The sequence below is a fragment of the Thermobia domestica genome, chromosome 18, assembly GCF_964235325.1.
Source record: "Thermobia domestica chromosome 18, izTheDome1.hap1.1, whole genome shotgun sequence".
NCBI classification, from domain to species: domain Eukaryota; kingdom Metazoa; phylum Arthropoda; class Insecta; order Zygentoma; family Lepismatidae; genus Thermobia; species Thermobia domestica.
In genome coordinates, this window is record NC_137471.1 from 109,136,094 (window position 1) to 109,156,990 (window position 20,897).

Consider the following 20,897-nt stretch of genomic DNA (forward strand, 5'->3'; position numbering starts at 1 on the left):
CATTTTAGTAATGCATGCCCTCAAGAAGCCTTGTCTACGCCCCTGCAAAGCAGTGAAAATTTTAGAGAGTGAGCAGTTAGTAATGTTTCTCCAGAAGTTATATCTCCGATAATTCTGTGTGTGATATCACTATTTGTGCATTATCACTTTTCAACCGCAGTGTATTGAAACGCACTAAAAAGGAACTGTTCTGAAGTCTTCACTGGTTCCCCCTATGACCTCATGCCAATAGGGTCAACCTTGGACATATCCACATCTGAAATATCACCTTTTATATCAGTGATAACGAAAACTATCCATTCGAAACAAATATAGGATATTTTCGATTTTTTTCGCCTGTCACTCTCCCATTGTCAACTCCATGCCAACCAAGGTATAATTTGGATTTACGCAGAATCCACAGTGTTACTATTCACCTTTGCACATGAATTCGACACTAATATCGTTCGTATTTGACTTCTTTTACATGTCATCTTCACTTCTTGGTAGGGGTGGTTTCAGTGTCTCGCCCCTATAACTATGGAGAAATTTCAACCAACGTAAGTATAATTATACATTACCATTTGAAAAATAAGTGTACAGGTGATCTTTTTCGGAGAGGAATTCGTTAACTACATTTCCGATATTAATGTATTGCTTTTTTTTGCTTTCCATGCTGAAAATTGCCAAAGAGCTCAACTTCATCTGCACAATTGTGCTTTGAATATAGCTTTTAGTAGTTTAATTCACTGAATGCTCGCTTAGGTTGCTCAATGAAGCTATGGGAAGATTGTGAGACTTTTTAAAAAAATGTAGACTCTTAAAAGATATTTCAGAACAAACGAATGAAAAAGACTGTTTTAGAGTTATAACATTGTAAACTTGATTCCTGTTTGTTTTTTTTTTTTTTTCTCTCTCTAAATGGAAAGAGTGTACTACGTCACACACACTGCTTTAGACAAGGTGAGGTGGAGGAGGGGAGGAGTTGGAGTTGGATCGTACTAGAAGCAACTAATCGATTGAGACATGTATTTCTGGATGCATAAGAAAACGGGGCAAGAGTTTGTTATTAATTTGGACTTGGAATTTTTATAACAATTTCTATACCGCGAACAGTACCACGAACCAACTGCTGTGCTTGGACGATTATGTGTCCATATACCAGGGTTTGCCCAAGTGGGCCCAGCCCGAAAAAACCCGGTGGGTTTTTTCGGGTTGGACCCACCTGAAAAAAAACACTTTAAAACCCACCTGGGTTTTTGACCTATTTGTTGGTGTATTATTGGTACCAGAGTTGGCGTGGGTTAATGAAAACTTGACCCACGACCCACTGTGACCCACTCTGATCCACCACCCACCGTGACCCACCACCCACCATGAACCACTCTCATCCACTTTGACCTACTCTGACTCACCAAAATCCATCGTCATCAACTCTGAACACGATCCACGGCCTCTTCTGAACTGATTAAAGAGTTTACACTTGTAATAAAACAAGACTGTGAAATTGTCACTAATCGAGTTTGAATTTCTAGTCAATCGCTCAAGCACCACTCTGTTACAATAACGGTGGATCTGACCTTTACGATATAAAATGGTAAAGTGTCTGTCAGTGAGGAAATTGAAACAGTTGGAGGTGGGGGGAAATTAGTGTGTGCCTAAAATATACTTGTACTAAGAGAGTATTCTTGCAAGTGTTAATTTCTGAACGCATTCCACAAGAAACCCTAGAAGATGGCGACTTACAGTAGAAGAGAAGGTTTATCCGGTAGATGTAATGATGACAAATCTCAACACAGCGTAACAGTTGGACTAGACAATGGGATAGGCGTGTGTTTAAGTGGTCAGAGAAATAATACGAGTAACGTAGGTAACTCTATTTTTATCAATAGCCAAAAAACTGCTAAAAGTACTGTGACCGAAGTGCAAACAAATGACGATCGGGAAAACGCTCAAATCGCAGAAATCTTTCCTCAAGAAATAACGAAGATTTACGAAGAAATTGCAACCCTTCGTACGATCATTGAAATTCTAAATGAGGAAGTGTCATATCTTAAAATGTTCCAGTGTAGTGATAGAAGGTGTGTGGAATCGCAGTCTGGTAGTGCAAAGTCGAAACAGTGCAGCAGCTGGAGTGAAGTGGTGAAGGAACACAAAACCAAAATTGAACACAACAAAACCACAACAAATTCGATTCATTATAATGATACAAATAGAGAACAACCAAATAGTGCTAAATATTCTGATTCCCGAAGATTAAACTACACTAGAAATGTGCCTAGACAAACAATTAAAAATCAAGTACAAGGAACATCCGACACCAGCAGGGTATCAACAAGTGCAAGTTATAGGACACAATGGAAGACAGTACAATCAAAGGGTAGAAAAGTGCAAAGTATTTCCAATACGGTAGATGAAGCCAAAAATAAAATACGTCTCAGCAATAGGTTTGATGTTCTAGAACAATTCAATAGCTATACAGGTGAAAAGGAAAATGCTGCGGAAAGCGTGAAGAATGGAAAAAATGAAAAGACGGTAACAAAAGACAAAAATGTAAATAAAGTAGAGAAAAGTCAAAAACGACAAAGTAGTTTTCAGGTAAAGAGAAGGGGTAACATATATATTGTAGGCGATAGCCATGCAAGGCGTATAGCCAGAATTATTCAAGAACAGAAGGTGAACATGCAGGCTAGTGGTTTCGTTAAACCAGGTGCAGGTTTAGGTGAGGTAGTTAGCTGTTTGGCACAAAAATGTGAACAAATGTCAAAGTGTGATACGGTAGTAATAATTGGGGGATCAAATGATGTGGCAAAAAACGAAGCTGACAACGTGGTTAGGAATTTGAAAAACATCTTGCCAAATCTCACACAAACAAATGTAATTGTATCTACTCTGCCTCATCGGCATGACTTAATCGGTACATCAATTGTAAACAAGGAAGTTGAAACAGCAAATGCAAAAATCATTAAATTATGCAGAAGGTTCAAAAATGTAAAGGTACTAGACATAAGTATGTATCCTAGACAATACCATACCGTACATGGTCTGCATCTAAACGGTAAGGGGAAACAATGCATGGTTGATAAAATATGTGTATTAGTGGACCAATCGGAAACCTATAACGATACTGGTGTTATAGCTTTACCATTTAACAACAGTCTCAATAGTAAGACCACCGTTGCTGTCAGCTCTGATGTAAACAGTACTACTGCGTATAAAGAAAGGGAATTAGACAGGATCTGCCTCGTTCAAAAAATACACGCAGAGACTGAAAGTACTGTGGAAAATCTTGAAAAAGCAGGTAATGTAAGTGTGCCTAGCCCAACTCAGCGAAAATCAAATAGAATAAGAAAGGTTCCTACAAAGTATGATAATAATAGTTTTTTAATGCAAGTCCCAATAATAATTCCAAGCACTTAGCCAATAGAGGTAACAGTGACGACAATGTAATAAATGCATATTACCAGAACGTGCAAGGTATAGCTAGCACGGAGCAAGGTAAAACTCAACATAATGCTATACAAGGGTGCACGGAAAACAATACAAAATTGTTTACAGAGTCATATAATGGCACAGCAAAAGAAATTGAGCAAATAGATAATAATGAAGTTGGTCGAATTAAACAATCTAACTTAACTAGACTTCTTAATGTTAGAAACATAAATGATATAATTTTAGCACAAAGTAACTCTGGTCTGTTTTCAAATATGAAAGGTGTTATAAATTCTGACTTTGAAAATATCTTGATGTTCCACATTAACGTACAATCAATAAGAAACAAATTAATTGAAATTGAAATTTTTCTTGACTCATTTCCGTGCCATATTCTTTGTGTTAATGAACACTGGCTTAGAAATGAAGAAATACTTCTATACGTACCTAAAAATTATATCATGGCAGCAAGCTATTATAGAAGTAGAATTACCCATGGCGGAGTAGCAATTTATTTAAGAGATGGCTTCACCAATGACTATATTGTTATTAACGTAGATAATTTCTGCTATGAGGGGGAATTTGAAGTAGTTGCAATTTTATTTCCTAACTCGAAAACAATTGTGGTATCAATTTATCGAACACCAGATACGGATGTCAATGTCTTTCTTGCACGCTGGGAAGACCTTACTAACTACTTAAGTAAGCATGATAAATATAACATATTATATCTGGGGGATGTAAATATCAATGTTTTAGTTGATACTCCTACCAAGAATTATTTTTCTGATATACGAGGGCTATCCAGAAAGTAGATTACGTTTTCGTCTGTGTCCGCTAGGGGCGGGGCTAGCGCGGCCATCTTGGGGTCAGAGCGTTGCGCAGCTCAGTCGGCATCTAGCCGTGCTAGTGAGACGTTAAGATACTGTGACGGTTTGAAATGTCTGCGTTCATTGAAAATCCCGCGAGCTGCGAGGTGCGTGCAGTAATAAGGTTTCTGACAGCAAAAAACTGTAAACCGATAGAAATCTATCGGCAGCTGTGTGAAGTGTATGGGGACAACATTATCACTGAAGGTGGAGTGCGACAGTGGGTCATAAGATTTAAAAATGGCCGAACCAATGTTCACGACGAAGATCGAAGTGGGAGACCCAGCAAAGTGACTGCCGAACTTGTCGAAAAAGTCGATGTTAAAGTCCGTGAAAATCGAAAGTTCACAATAACGGAACTTTCTTTGAGTTTTCCACAAATTTCGCGAAGTTTGTTGCACGAAATCATCAGCGAAAAGCTTGGTTACCACAAGTTTTGTGCAAGATGGATTCCAAAAATCTTGACAGAGGACCACAAAAATCAGCGAATGGCTGCAGCGTTGCACTTTTTGGACGCCTACAATAAGGATGGTGACTCTTTACTCGATCGCATCGTTACTGGTGACGAAACATGGGTGAAACACGTGAACTGTGAAACGAAATTGCAATCAATGCAGTGGGGGCACACAGGTTCTCCCCAAAAACCCAAGAAATGCATGCAAACAATGTCGGCAAGGAAGATGATGGCGACTGTTTTTTGGGACAGAAAAGGTGTGATTTTGGTGGACTTCCTGGAAAGAGGCACTACAATAAACGCTCAAAGGTGTTGCCAAACTCTGCAAAACCTCAAGAAGAGCAATTCAAAACAAGCGCAGAGGAATGTTGAGCTCTAAGATCTTGTTGATTCACGACAACGCCCGGCCCCACACGGCAAATGTCACGCGTGAAGTTCTTGAATCTTTTCAGTGGGAGTTGTTTCCTCATCCGCCGTACAGTCCCGACCTGGCACCGAGCGACTTCCACCTATTCCCAGCAATGAAGAAGTGGCTGGCTATGCAGCGTTTTGATGACGACGAACAGCTGCAAGAAGAGGTAACGAAGTGGTTGAAGTCGCAGGCGGCCGAATTTTTCGACGAAGAAATTTCCAAGCTCGTACATCGCTACGATAAATGCCTTAATTTGAATGGTGACTATGTCGAAAAGTAGTATTTGTGTGTGGCTTTCATCTGCATATAATAAAATTTGTTTCCTATACTTTGTTGATTTTTTATTCCAAAACGTAATCTACTTTCTGGATAGCCCTCGTACTTAGATCATATAACTTTTATTTTCTAAATGATCAGCCAACAAGAAAGGAAGCTTGTTTAGATAACATTATTACAAATGTATATAGAAATGATTTATCGTGTGGTGTAGTACAGTGCTCATTGTCAGATCACGATGGCCTATATGTGTTATACCCTTTTGTCAAACACAATAATACTAGGGTGGTGACCAAGAGTTTTCGAGTACTTAGTTTAGATAATATCTGTAGTTTAAGACATAAATTAAAAGAAATTGACTGGCAGCAAATATTCTTCAGATGTAAAAATGTAGTAGAAGCGTGTGAATTTTTTATGCATAATTTAACACGATGCCTAAACGAATGTTGTCCAAGAAAATTTAAACGCTATAACTTATCTACAAACAAATTACAGCAAAATGTTAGTAACTGGTACACTCCGCAACTAGCAGAGCTTCGTAAGGTTGTCATTGCTTGGTACAATAGGGCTAAATCGGGCTGTCCTGTGGGAAAAGAAAAATACATCAGAGCTAAAAGACACTACAGAAAGGAAATAAGTGCGGCAAAAATTAAGGCAAACGACAATTTTATTGTAAACCATACAAATAAATGTAAAGCAGGGTGGACAATTATAAACAGGGAAATAGCGGTACGAGAAGAAAATGATTTAATATCAATATCCCCTGACACTTTTAATGAATTCTTTGTAAGTAGTGCTAAGTATGTAAATGGTAATACAAGCAATATCTCTAAGTCCACAGAAAACGGTGTTATAGACTTTAAAAGTATTCTAAGTTCATGTAGAAATCACACTAGTAACTTGACATTTAAATGGACAAACGTAACACCTGAAGCAATTTTGTCAGTGGTTCGTAAGTTTAAGACATCTGGTAGCGAGGATTATTATGGGTTTACTAATAGTACAATTAAAAACATTATAGACGTAATAGTGGAACCCCTTACACACTTAATTAATTGGATACTAGTAGAAGGAGTGTTCCCAGATTGTCTTAAGATTGCGGTTACTATTCCCATACATAAAAAAGGGGACAAAAACTGTCCCAGCAACTATAGACCAATATCTCTCGTACCAATTGTATCAAAAATTATTGAACATTGCATGAAAGAACAACTAACTCTGTACTTTGAAAATAACAAACTCATTAACTGTGCACAATATGGATTTCGGAAAGGTATGTCCACAATTAAAGCTGTTGAAAAAGTTGTATCTGAGATAATTGATGCCTTTGAAAACAGTTCATTCGCTTGCGCAACATTATTAGATTTAAGTAAGGCTTTTGATACTGTTTCACATGAAATATTGATTCAGAAATTACAGTATTATGGGATCAGAGGAACTGAGCTCCTATTGATCAGGTCTTATCTTGAAAGTAGAAAACAAGTTGTGTGTGTACAAAATAAACAGTCAAACGTACTTGATATATTAACAGGAGTGCCACAGGGAAGTGTCATTGGACCTTTTCTATTTCTGGTATATATTAACGATTTACCTGACTACTTATTAGAAACCACTGTTATGTATGCCGATGACACTACATTTATAACGAAAGATAATAATATCAACGCAATACACACAAAAAATAATAAAGCAATAGATAAATCTACTGTTTGGTTGTTCCACAATAAATTACATTTGAATCATAATAAAACAGAGAAGTTATACTTTCATCTCAGCAGCTCCACAACTGATACAAAAGAATGCTCCTCCGTTAATATATTAGGGATATACTTAGATACGAAATTAAACTGGAATGTGCATACTATGCAACTTTGTAAAAAATTATCAAGGGCAGTATATGTGTTACGTAAATTAAAAATATCTGTAAGTAAAAGTCTATTAATCACTGCATATTATGCTTTCTTTCACTCTCATCTTTCGTATGGCATACTATTATGGGGTAATTCTTCCGGGGCACAAACAGTATTTAAGTGGCAAAAAAGAGCGATAAGAACGATAACAGGAATTCCAGAGAGAGAATCTTGCAGACATTTTTTTAAAGATTTTGGAATAATGACCATCCCATCCTTGTACATATTATCGTGCCTTATGTATATCAAAGAAAACTGTACAAATTATGTTACTCGAAGTAGTGTTCACTCACACAATACAAGGCGCAAAAATGAAATAAATATTCCCCATGTGCGGCTGTGCAAAACTCAAAATAGTTATAAATATATAGGGATGAAATTGTATAATCTGTTGCCACTCAGAGTGAGAGAAATGGAGATAAAAAATTTTAAATGTTTTTGTAAAAAGTGGCTCTTAGAAAAGTGTATATATAGTATTTCAGAATTTCAGGAAGAAGTTTCAGGATTAGAATAGAAAAGTAGTACTAGGTAAAATATAAAATATTGTATTGATTAATTAAAATTGTAAATATTACATGTACGCAAACTTAAATTTTGACGTTGTCTATTACAACATCATGTTGTTTAACGACAATAAATTATTCTTATTCTTATTCTTATTCTTAAACTTCTATTCGCAGGAAAATACTCCTGTACAATATGGAAAAGGTTATGGTTTCTCAATTTACAGTATTTTTCTCACAAAAGACTTGAAAAATCAGTTGTTCATAGGGTATAAAGGTGCTCGGGTACCCTATGTGAGAGCATCTCCATAAAGTATGCTCATAATTGTAATTTGTGTAATCACTAAAACACCACGTTAAATTTAAGTTACAAATATGCATAATTGCAATTATTATGAATATTTATTCCAAAGTAGTTTACCTAAAGCAAAGAAGAGAGTTACTAAAAAGTAGGTACAAAGTTGAATAACACAAATAAGCCATTAGTAATACAAGTATACGTTTTCCGTAACTCGTAATTTTCCACCTTAAAACAAATCTGAAATCGGATTTATTTCCTGTTGGTAACTTTTTGGCGGTAAATCATCCGCAGTGGAATGATGTCCATCCTTCAGCCAAGAAATAACAGACCTTTGAGCTTGTCTAGCGGTGGGCCATTAACATTGATGAACAACAAGTTAGACAATGTTTGAGCACTTAATCTATTTCTAATATCAGTCATCTGTAAATTCATATGGGGAAATCCCCGTTCGCACTCTGTCGTGGAAATTGATAATACTTCTACCCGATTCTGCAACTACTCATCGACAATCTGCTTGTTAGACTTAAGTCTGATAACGATTTTTCGGTCAGTTTTGAAATACTCAGCAAGAAGTATTATCTCTCTATCACCATACAACATCTTTTCCATATCGACCATGTCAGTTGGCAATGTCGACTCATGGAGAACAGAAACTTCATCTACCACGCGTTTGATAGGGAATCTTGTGAATAAATTATCAATTAAAGCCTGATAAACTGATGATTTCTTATTTGTTTATAAATTTAATTTTTGTAATTACACATGAAGGTCTGATTCCATTACCAAGTTTTCTCCCCCCTCTAGAAAGCGAAAGGGAACGAGGTTCCAGGAAAGTGTTCAGAGATGAATGTGAATTTCCCTCCTTCCTCTTCTTCAATTATCGTACTGCTGTTTGCCATGTGCCAAATTACGATGAATTTCAATTAAATTATCATAGTATAATTATTTTCTTGTTGAATTATCGATACTTTTCAGTGGAAAAAAGATAAAATTTCAAAGTTCCAAATCAAAGTAAGTAGACCAATGTAAAGGGAAAGTGTAAAATTTTCCGTACAATTATGCGTACAATCCAAACTTCAAATTTCCGTGTAATTAAGCTTACAGTACAAATTGTATGCCTATTTTTCTCACAACTTTATGGCCCTGTGCTGTGAGCGCTCCATATAATAAACATAAGCTTCAGCAATTATTATAGCAGAAAGCAATGGATATATGGAGCCAAGCACTGTATTTTTTGTTTCTGATTTTTTTTCTTAAATAACATCGATCGCTTTCGATCATTTTTACAAACCAACTCAGTACCAATTTTCCATATATAGAAAGTGCCCCTCCCCCCCCCCCCACACACACACATATATAAAGGAGAATTTTAAAAAATGCTAGGACACATTCTGTTTATTTTCAATAAAGAGTTAATACACTGAATTTCAGCTCCGTAAGTTTAACGGCTTGTGAGATACTCATTTTTTTTTTTCGCAAAAATTCGGATCCTCACTACCTCCTTAGGATATTATGCATTATAATAAAAGCAATATAACATCCCAATTTGGATTAAGGCCTAACTATATACCAAAAGTAATTTCATTTGACTTTGCAATTTGACTGTGATGATCAGGCACACATAGTTACATTCAATTTTTTATAAATAATTTATATATTACAGTGATTAAAAAATGTATTTTTTCCAGTAGTTAGCTCTAAAAACCCACAGGTCTCGAAAGCCAAGTTGTAGTGTAAGTCCTATTGCTATTATTACTATTAAAAACATCAATATCCAAAAGTGCCTGAAGTTCTTTTTTCACTTGGTTAGATATACTCACCTCAGGTAAGTAGACAGAAACAAGTGGAAAAGAAAGAAAATGAAGGTCTTGAAAGTAAAACGGTGACAAATTTACCAGTCCTCAGAAGATACTCTCTACAATGCAGTAAGCAGAGAGGGTCGGTAGATCATACTGAGTCGGTGGGTCGCAGTGGGTCACGGTGGGTGGTGGGTCACAGTGGGTCATGGTGGGTGGTGGGTCGCAGTGGGTCACGGTGGGTGGTGGGTCGCATGTTGACCCACGACCCACTGACCCACTCAGTAAACTTGGCCCACTTGACCCACTGACCCACTCCATCTCTGGTACAACTAAGGTGATCACATTGTAAGTGATTTTTATCAGATTTTAGACTTTCCTTGGGCGAATTAGAGGCTTTCACGTTAAGGTATACAACAACATTCAACATAAGACCTTTATAAAGCTCTGAATGCGCTAAATGAGTTTAAAAAAACAGCTTGAGACAGTTACAGAACAAATTAATGTATGGATTATGCTTATAGCCTTTTGAAGTAAAATAAGCAATTTTGTACTTTACAAAATATTTTCCGTGAATAGTGTGCTCGTCAACTCAGCGACACCGAGGGACATTAACACTCATACGTTTGACGGGTTTAGGTCATAGGTGCCGGTACTAATAGTACATATGTAAATACATTAGTAAAACTATTAGTATTATTTCTTACTTTTGATGTAAAACACAAGTTTTTTCAACTAAAATTTGGTTGAACCATAACCTGTCATTTGTTGCTACTCTTCAAATAAGCATTCTGTAGAATCAACACCAGCAATAGCATAAAAATTCTTGTCAAATTTAAGAAGGTTAATGCTCGGGGTTACGAAGACTATGTAACGCTTACTATTTCAAGTGCTGAGTTCAAATTTCTGTACTAGTGGAAGTTTTGATGTACACGCCGTGAAAGAAGTGCTCGAGAAATTCCTGAATTAAACGCAGAAGGATCAGAAATGAATACTTCAATAATAAAACTATTTATTTTACGCTTAAGCCTGCCATACGTCCCGTAAGAAATGGGACAGTCCCGTTTTGGGCCCCGAGTGTTCCCGTAAATTCAGTCGGGACAGGGAAATGTCCCGTATTTTAACTCTGTTCCATTTCTGCTATCAATATCAGCTTATTCGAAAAGTGAAAAACAAAAAATTCTGACATTGGCTGGGAATCCTGTAATTAGTGAATGTACAGTACGCTGTTGCATGTAACAGTTTCGAGGAAGTAATTACACCACCCTGTTCGACTTGATAGCGAGCGAAATTTGGAATGCTACTTTTTCCATTGAACTTAATGGAAACTCGGATACTCTCCGGATTAAAAAAAAAAAAAAAAAAAAAAAAAATGGCTTTGAGTGTTTCTACATTTACAAACACGGGGGAGGATGGCTGACCTTTTCTCCAGCAACACATTCGGTAAGTTAACAAGAATTATAATCTTTTTCAGGGGCTAGGGGCTCAGAATTGTGCTTTGGTCCAGGTCTTAGAAAAATGTAAATCTGGTCCTGACAATTTCACACGACACAGGGAGAAAAATCAGCTTTTCATCAGATTAAACTGACGAACGTAATTTTTGCAAATAAATCCATGTAAATAAATATTGCTAAACGCGCGAAGAATATTGAAGGTAGATTGTATCACTGATTTAAATAATTTGTATATTGTTTTCCTGTAAAGCATTTTTATAGCATATCTTAGGTTTTTAGGCATCTTCAGTCTGTACAATTAATTGCAGGGTACGAAGAGAGAAAAACAGCTGCTGCTTAGTAAACTTTCGCCTATTATATTCTTGAAAAAAAATAAATAAAAATGAAATCTTTTACTTTCAGTCTCACGGTTATGCCTGCTATGCTCAAGGTGACGGTGATGATGAGAAATGAGTGAAATGAGGAATGAAGAAAGTGGGAGAAAATGTGAAAATCCCGAGAAAACCCACGCACACGGTGTTTGTCCACCACAAAGCTCACTTGGCGCGAGCTGGGATCGAACTAGGGACCCCAAGCACCAGAGGTGAACGCTCTACCACTGAGCCACCGCGGCCTATTATACTTTTGTTCATAACCATACTATAGTTCAATTCATTGTGTTGGAAAGTTTTTTTTTGGGGGGGGGATCTGAGGTGTCCCGTAGTTTCATGGAGAAAATATGACAGGTTTATTTACGCTGGAAGATGTTAATTTCATATAAGACATTTTGAAACATTTATTTATTTCATACAACATGAATTGTATCTTTGTTTTAAATTAATAGACCCCTTTTGTATTCATATTTGGCGAATGTCAGTCAGGCTTCTGGATGACTTGATCTACATTTGTTCGTTTGTTTGCCGAGCTCCTTCATGGCTAAGCGGTTAGTGTACGCGTCTTCGGCGTGGGTAACCCGGGTTTGTTTCCCGGAGGGAGATCATGTGGTTCGGATTCCACTTTAATCAGTAGGTCCCGTGTAATATAGCCTCGCTGCTAAAAGGGACGTTAAACACAGCATCAACTCAACTCGTTTGCTCCTACCACACACACTACAGGCTACAACTTTCGGCATTTTAAGTTAAAATTTTCACAGTACAAAAAGAGACAATCTAAATTTCCTGTATAGATTTTGGCGGCATACCAACCAAAAATATCAAAATGGCGGCTATATTTTCAAAACAGCGAGTATCTACGCTACGAAGCGCAATTTTCAGTCTTTTAAGTTGAAATTTTGACGGTGGAAGCACAAGATATGTTAAATTTGCTGTATAGATTTTCTCGACGATCGAATGTAAAATTTCAAAATGGTGGCCATTTTTTCAAAACAGCAGTGAGTAGAAAATTGTTGCAAGTTGTGACAATGACAATCTTGAAACATAAATCACAAATATAAATCGTATTTTAACACTTTTACCCAAAGACACTGAAATATTTCGAAAAACCCGATTAAACCCGAAAATACCCGAAAAAACCCATATGGGCCCAGGTGGGTTGGGTTTTTTCAAAAAAGCCCGGGTTTTTTCAAACCCTACCATATACCGAGCATCTTACGACAGTTGAAATTTCATATATATTAAATTTCATAGCAGATATTCTGTAGATGTGAATTCAGAGTGAAAACTGACTGACTGGACCGAGACTCGAACCGGGAACCTTAGGCATGGGAAGCGAGCTAAATAAGCTACCGCCGGGAATCGAACCCGTGTCTCACACGCCAGAGGCGCATACATTAATCGCTTAGGCACAAGGTGGCCAATCTAGTGTGTGTAAAAAAATGATTGTGTCTTCTTTCATTGTGTATGGGTTAACGCATCGGCACAGTATGCCGAAGTCTCGGTCCAGTCAGTCACTTTTTCACTTTCTGTGTGTTATAGAATTCACATCTACAGAGGACCTGGCGTGTAAAAGGTCGGTTATTTCCTCGTTCATTAGTATATACTACTAGAAATAGTTCTGCAATGAAGTGAAATAAGAAACTTACCCATTATTTTGAGAAGATATGGTTGCCAGAAGCGAAAAAGTAGGTGCCTTCTTTGAAAGAGAATGTAAGTTTAAAATAAAAATAATAATAATAATAATAATAATAATAATAATAGAATAGGGGTACTGAACAAGTTGTTGAAATATTCGTATTTGAAAAGTTGCTTTGTTACAACCCTGATAGGCGTTATAATGTCGAAAAAAATTGTAATTGACTCAGTGCTGAAATATTCTAGGAAAAAACTCAAGTGATTAAATGTCTATCCTAAATCGTACAATGTAGAAATATTCATACATTATAGGCCCACGTTTTTTATTCAGCACATACATACGCGTTATATGAATGCAAAGCATGTCTGTAAGTCGTTCTATATTTATAAAACTGGAAATGATGTGTTTAAAGTGCAAAGCGAAATCTCTCTAGAAACGTATTACAATGTCAACTTTAATACTGCCTATTGCACTTGCCATGATTTTGTCAAATATCAGCTACCATGCAAACGTATGTGTGCAATCTCTCTTCACGACCAACAATCTAGTTCTGAACATATTCCAGTTAACTCTAGATTAGGCGCGTGGGTGACAGGTCTCATCCAGTGATTTTTGTCTCAAATTTGCAACACTATGTGTTAGTATTCGGAGTTGCGCCTTTCAGTAGCTGAACGTTCAATTATGATTGTTGTGGCGGCAGTAGTACATTTCTGTTTCTCATCTGCAGTTTATAAGAAAAACATTCTCTCTGGAACAGTGTGTTCGGATAACAACTAAAATCTCAAAAATCCGGAAGATAGAGACAATAAAAGATAAGAATGTTGTTCTGCAGTGGCTTGAGGAGGAACAGTTGGAGGTGTGTTGTGATGAAAGTGATTATGAAATTTATCACGTTAGTGCAAGTGACCACAACAGTGAATCGGAACAAGATGACCCATGGTGATCTTATATTATGTGTAATTAATGCACTTTGCATCCTAAAATTTAATACTAGTTCACTTCAATTACCACGAAGGAGTTTTGTATTGGATATCGCCTGGGAAACGATTAAATCTCAGATCGTTTCCCCAAATTCCTATGCTGTGGTCCCCAAATTCCAGTTGAAATTAGGAAGAGGAGCCGAGGAGTGTTACTTGGTGTTCAGAAAGAGGGAATCGTCAATCTTATGAAGCCATCAGGCTCCAGAGAAAGTTGCCATGTTTGTAAAAGAGGAAGAGACAAAATTAGAAGGAAGAGGTGCTTGAAATATACGAGATGAATGTGTAGAGAATGTTATCGCTGCCGTGGGAGGCTACGTCTATTTACCCTTGCACCTGAAATGATGACGCGACAAAAGTATAAAGCTCCCAAATATCTCCCGCCACCAGGATGAATACCATGCTTTGCCAATTGTCACCTAAACTTGGGAGTATTTAGGTGAGAATTGGTACGCAACGTGTTCAGTTGTGTCCGAGCTATTTGAATGCAAAAATCAATCTCATTCACTTTCCTTTTTCCTTTTGCACTCGGTGCGAGGGATAGCTCACTGCTTCTACTAATTATTTGAAGCACATGCCACAACTTACGTCCTTTGAGGATAAGGCATCTTTAAATTCAACGTTAAAATAGCTACTCAGGCAATAACTACATTTAAACAATCATATTTTCAGTTCTGAGATTACTTACATTACATTTTACTATAATTATTATGAGTTGATGTTATTGAACGCGTATAGAAAAAATAAGACAAACATTAACAATATTTTATAATACGTAATTAGTACACGGCCGTGCAAACTAAATATCAAATATTAATCTTATTATCCCAGCTAATTAGCTCTTTTCTATAAAAGTCAAAAAACAAAATGTACGAATCAACCTGTTATGAAAGTGGCTTTTGCGAAGATAATTTGCATATAACGAATTGTACGTTTTACTCGGTTTTTTCTTTCTCCCCCCTCCCCCCCCTAAGTTAACAAATTCGCAATCGGCGTGCTGGTTGAACGTATAAGCTTCCTTTTAACACGACTTTAGAGAAATGCAATGCTTGAGAAAATAACTCGCTGAATCTCTTCGCCGCTGGCTTAAAACAAATTTTAACACACTACTTGACTTCTTCCAGATAGAGATGTGTGGCGTGACATGTCCTCTTGAAATGTGCAATTAAACGCTTCTCTGACGATTTTTCAAATTTCCCACAAACTCCTTGCGCACTACATGGTAAATGTCCTCTCTTAACCACTGTTGGATATCCACAAACGGTGCTCTCCACTGGGCACAATACGAAATAGTCCTCGGATCGAACTAGCGTTCGGCCTGCCAACTCAGGCCAGTCTTCTATTCGTCGCTTCGTCGGGTAGCTCCACACACGACTTTTCTGTGGTGGAGGTTTCAATCGTCACTTCCCGACTGATTTCCGCTTCTTCTGGTCGCTCTGGGTCACATGACCAGCAACTACTAACTTAATGTAACAATGTCCGCCAATGGTTGATTACCAAAAATTGTCCAATCGGAAATTGGTTTAGATGTCTGTTGGGCAACTGGGGTGACTTGCGATTGATTTTTTTTTTTTTTTTTTTTTTTTTTTTTTTTTTTTTTTTTTTAACTCTCATGATAACCGACACAGAAAAAGTCTCTCAGCAACTTTCAGAAGAAAGAGTCATTGTTTTGGGCACACACACATACAAAGACAAAACGAACTTTGATGCCTCTGAGTCGAAAATGACGATAAAACTGATTTCACTGTTGCTATCTTATGTCCTTTTCACCAGAATTGGGTGGGAAAAACTAACAAAGTGAACGTTTTAATCTTCTTGCTTTGACGAGCGTCCCGCTGTCGATAGCAAGAACATCTCAGAAAGATTTGTGTGACATGCTTGGAATTTAGTAGTCATAAAACAGAAGCCCGTTAAATTCAGTAGAACACTGTGTACAACCAAAACTATAACAGTAATTAATATTTTATGATACAAATGGAAAAAAACATCATTTAAAGATGATTTTACCTATTCTCGATAAATTTTAATAGCTGGGTGACACCTGTCACCTACGTGCGTAATTGTGCAACACAAACGTACGCGCCTAACGCAGGATTAAATATGGAAGAAATCCATTTACTTCTGTAGATTGACAATACGTTACGAGTTATATAACAAAGGGGCATACAGTTAACAGTGATATTTCTGAGAAATGTACTCAGGTAAGTTCAGCTCAGATTGCTTTAGAAACAAGTATTAATTGTGATAAAAGAGTGCTCACAAAAATACATGAAATGGCTAAACGCATCATAGATTTAACATATTTAGAGCATATTGATCTCAGTGGTGTAGAAGAATCATTGAAGACTAAGAACACGCTTGCTGGTAAATTGACATATCACACCGTGGGAGTGTTGAAGTTTACGCTCGAAGACAACATTCCACCAAACGAACAGAAACGGACTAGTAATTTAAAAAATGATACTACCAATCAAAAGAATAATGGGATGCTGCAAGATAAAAGGAAAAGTTGGGTCTAACGCAGATATTCATGGGCAGAGTAAAACGTTGCAAGCTGAGTACGAATTACAAAACTAGGAAGGCACTGCAGGTGGCTATTTAAGCCAATGGATAGTGGGCACATTTTGTTTGCTTCTAGTCTTTAAATGTCATTAATAAAAAATGTATAAATCTTATATTTGGTTTGGTTATACTCAACGCAGTTAGGAATGTCTATGGCGTGATATTCTCCACGTGTGTAAGTCCGTTGCGTCTTTGACATTATTCTTACCTTGTAATTTTTCCTACAACACTACCTTGCAAAATTATGCAAAATATCAGGTTAAAAGGTTCATCTTTAAACACTAGAAGAATTCAAAGAAACACATTAAAATTAAATGGAATATTTGTTACTTACTTGTAAGTAACAATAATAATAATAATAATAATAACAACAACAACAACAACAACAACAATAATAATAATAATAATAATAATAATAATAATAATAATAATAATAATAATAATAATAATAATAATAATAATAATAATAATAATAATAATAATATTCTTTATAGCTTTCAAGTCAACGTGGCTATTCTTCAGTCGATATTTCAGCAAAGGTAACGAAACTAACAGCTTATTTTTGAAGGAAATGACTAAAAAAAGAAAAAATCACTTCTTACTCTTCTTATAACGTGCTCTACTTATTCAAATTGTTATTTTTTCACACTAAATATGATCTTAGACAATTATGTACTGTTGTAATTACATTTGTTCTTACATAATCATCGTTGAATTAGTAGTGAAACAAGAATAACAAATAAGAATCATCTTCAGCTATGAATAGTTTGGTGTTCAAAAATGATAGTTATCTGCAATTTACGTCTCATTTCTGTATTGAGGCAATATGAGACGTAGACCTACAGATTAAAGTGGAATTCAGACCTTTCTAGTGCATTCGATATTCCTCCATTGGTAATCGAATTTCACCATAGGCACGAGCGCTAACCAGTAAAAGAGATAGGACTTTTTGAAAGGAACTTCGTCGTCCTATATGAATATTCTTAACAAATCTATTGATAGCATTAAGTTTCTTGGTCCAAATTTTATGAAGATTTGTTCAACAAAAATTGGAAATCTTCAAATACAAGTCTTTCTAATTCGAAATTACACGCATAAATTGTGTAGCAATACGTAGATACAAATTTAGACTCACAATTATTAAGACATTTCGTATTACTCTTTTGACGTTCTAAGCCGTGACGAGCTTCTACAGAAGATATGATGTAGACAAGAGAATATAAAGAGAGAAGAATTAAAGGCAAAAAAGCATCTCCGGATTTGCCTTCAGTTCAGTGAAAGCACATTAACTTTTAATGAGATCATGTTCCACCATCCCCATCCTGGTTGGAAGATGCCAGAATGTGTAGGAGGGTAATGTTGCTACATTAAAACTATTTCGTGCGTCCATTATATTAAACGAAAAATGTCAAGAACTAAATTCTGTTTTCTTACCTAGCTGACTTGAGTCTAAATTCGCAGTTCGTCGTTGGCCTTAAAGAAAACAACAAATTTAACCTTCCTTTCGACGTCATCACATTTAATTAAGCTTTTATTTCGATTGAGGTAGTTCGATTCAGTCCACTTTCGGTTAGCAAACCTGGTACTGAACTCAAATGTCTGTTCGGTATCCTCTGTACGTATAGTGGGTAACTATCCTTCAATTCCTTTGCATTCCCGAGTATATTGTACGAGATTTTACTAAGATTATATCTATTCTGAATTTAGACTCAGATCAATTTTATAAGGAATAAAATACAGTTCTTGATAGGCTACTTGTCTTAAATATTTTTAAAAAAATGCAAGAAAAAGTTAGAATGCTGTAATATTATTTCTTCACACATTCTGGCAAATTCCAGTTAGCATACGTGAGAGATCATATCCCCACGATAAAATTATGTGTAAAAAGATTCTGGATATGTTGAGTATTAAGATCTCATTGTTTAAGTAACAATTCTTTCAGTTTGTTCTGAATTGTATGGACTTTTCTGTGTGTGTGTAACAAATGCTTTCCTTCTTAATTCGTCATATGCTCTTTTACTTTGAACAGTACCTTCCTTTTTGTAATTACTACAAATTCTCCGATCATTCTCATATGCCTGTGCACAACTCACCTTCATATTTGTAAGTTATCTGGAACAAAGAGGAGAATATGATACCTTACTTTCCGTGATTATTTTCAACGTATTTAAGACATTTTTTCAGCTTTGACATCTCTTTTTCTAAGTGGTTTTACAATGTATTTCTTGCTGGACATCTCAGTATGAATTATTGTAACCATGTAAGTAGCTCAAATATGTTATCTGTTTCCTAACACTCATTTTTGGACGAGACTGTGATTGTTTTCTGTAAACAAATCTCTCGCAATTTCGTTAACGTAAGTTGAACGAACCGCACATTCTGGGCAGTAAAAGGCTGATCTTCGTCAGACTGGGAAACTGTTTGCACACGTCAAGAAATACATTTGAAACCAATCACTGAATACGAATTCAAAACAGCAGAAAATCACACATGGAATATGTTGAAAAGAGCTGTGAAAAAGGAAGTCATCATAATTATCTTTGTACTTTAAAAAAACCTACAAAAATATTAAGAATCTACAAAAGTTAAACATATACGAAATCATACGTAAATGCTCAGGAAGTTACACAGAACTGACAAGAAAGAAAAATGCTGATTATAGATAGAAGAGCACATAACATTATTTACATATCTACTAGATAAAGCATACCATTTAAGGAAATATATGTCACATAATTCAGTAATATAGAAGAATTGTGCTAAAGATTTTTAAAATTTTATGAACGTAATTTGGACGAAGGAAATCATAAATTCTGAATGAGAGTTAATACCAAATTTTATAAGGAATTTCAGATCGAATAGCATTCCTAGATTGGGCTCCCTTGTAGTTAAAGAATTAACATATTTGATTTGCCTTTGTTCAGAAAACACGGGTTCGATGACCCATGCAGTTCGGAATTCCATGTTAAAATATAAGCCTATATTGACACATCTTTGGTGTAAATATTCCTTAAATGCAATAATTTAAAATTATTCTAACTCCAAGGTTATTTTTCATTAACCGGAAATAATTTTTATTAACAAATGAAATTACAGTATTAAGTAATGTATACACATAAATAATAAAATAATGTAGCTAAGAGAATTGTAGATATCAACTGTTTTCTACTTTTCTTACTATACTTCTACTTTTAAATAATACTTTTAAATAATATATTCCTTAAGGATCGATTTAAAAGAAATTGTCTTTGCTAAAATGTCCAATGATGGAAACATATTCAAAAGCAAGTTTGCAAAGAACGAACTTCTTCACATGCAGAGAAGTAAACAACTACCTTTTCTGAGAAGCAAGCAAAAAGACCAATTCTTATCGCAAAAATAGCAGTTTTCTTCTACATGAAATATAAATAAATAAATAAAATAAATAAATGTAAAAAAATTCGTAATGTAAAAAACAAATCTTTTGTCAAAGATTAAACACATGGTAACAGGCACTCACTGTTTTGTAAGTATCCATTACCATGTGTTTAATGTTTGACAGAAGATTTCATTTACATTTCTTAATTCTTTTAACTTTTTTTTACCTTTCCATACTCTCCTTCATGTTTTTAAATCCTATTTGAATTTCCAATATGCTGAGGATGGAAGTAGGTTCTTCCAAAAGAGCTTTTTCTTATTAAAAAACAAAAAAAAAAAAAAAAACTACAACTTTTTGCGGTGAGTGTTAAGTCTTGTTGCTTGTTTCTCTTTAAATATCATCACCGCTCGCAATATTGTGATAACTAACTTTTCGATAATTTTAAGAATGTTCGCCACGGCCGGCGCATTATAATTAACTTTGCAATTTTAACCACTTGTTGCTGCACAATTATCGTCTATTTTGTGAAAATTTGGCATTTTTAACTTGCGTCCTTCCTGAGATATTTGACGGTGAAAATACTCAATTTTCGAAAATTCGCAAT

General features: G+C 35.8%; 1 protein-coding gene across 2 annotated transcripts in view; it reads right to left on the minus strand.

The window, feature by feature from the left end:
• LOC145676002 (uncharacterized) overlaps positions 1–20,897 on the minus strand; it is a 358,531-nt gene that overhangs the window by 122,332 nt on the left and 215,302 nt on the right. The window lies entirely within an intron of this gene.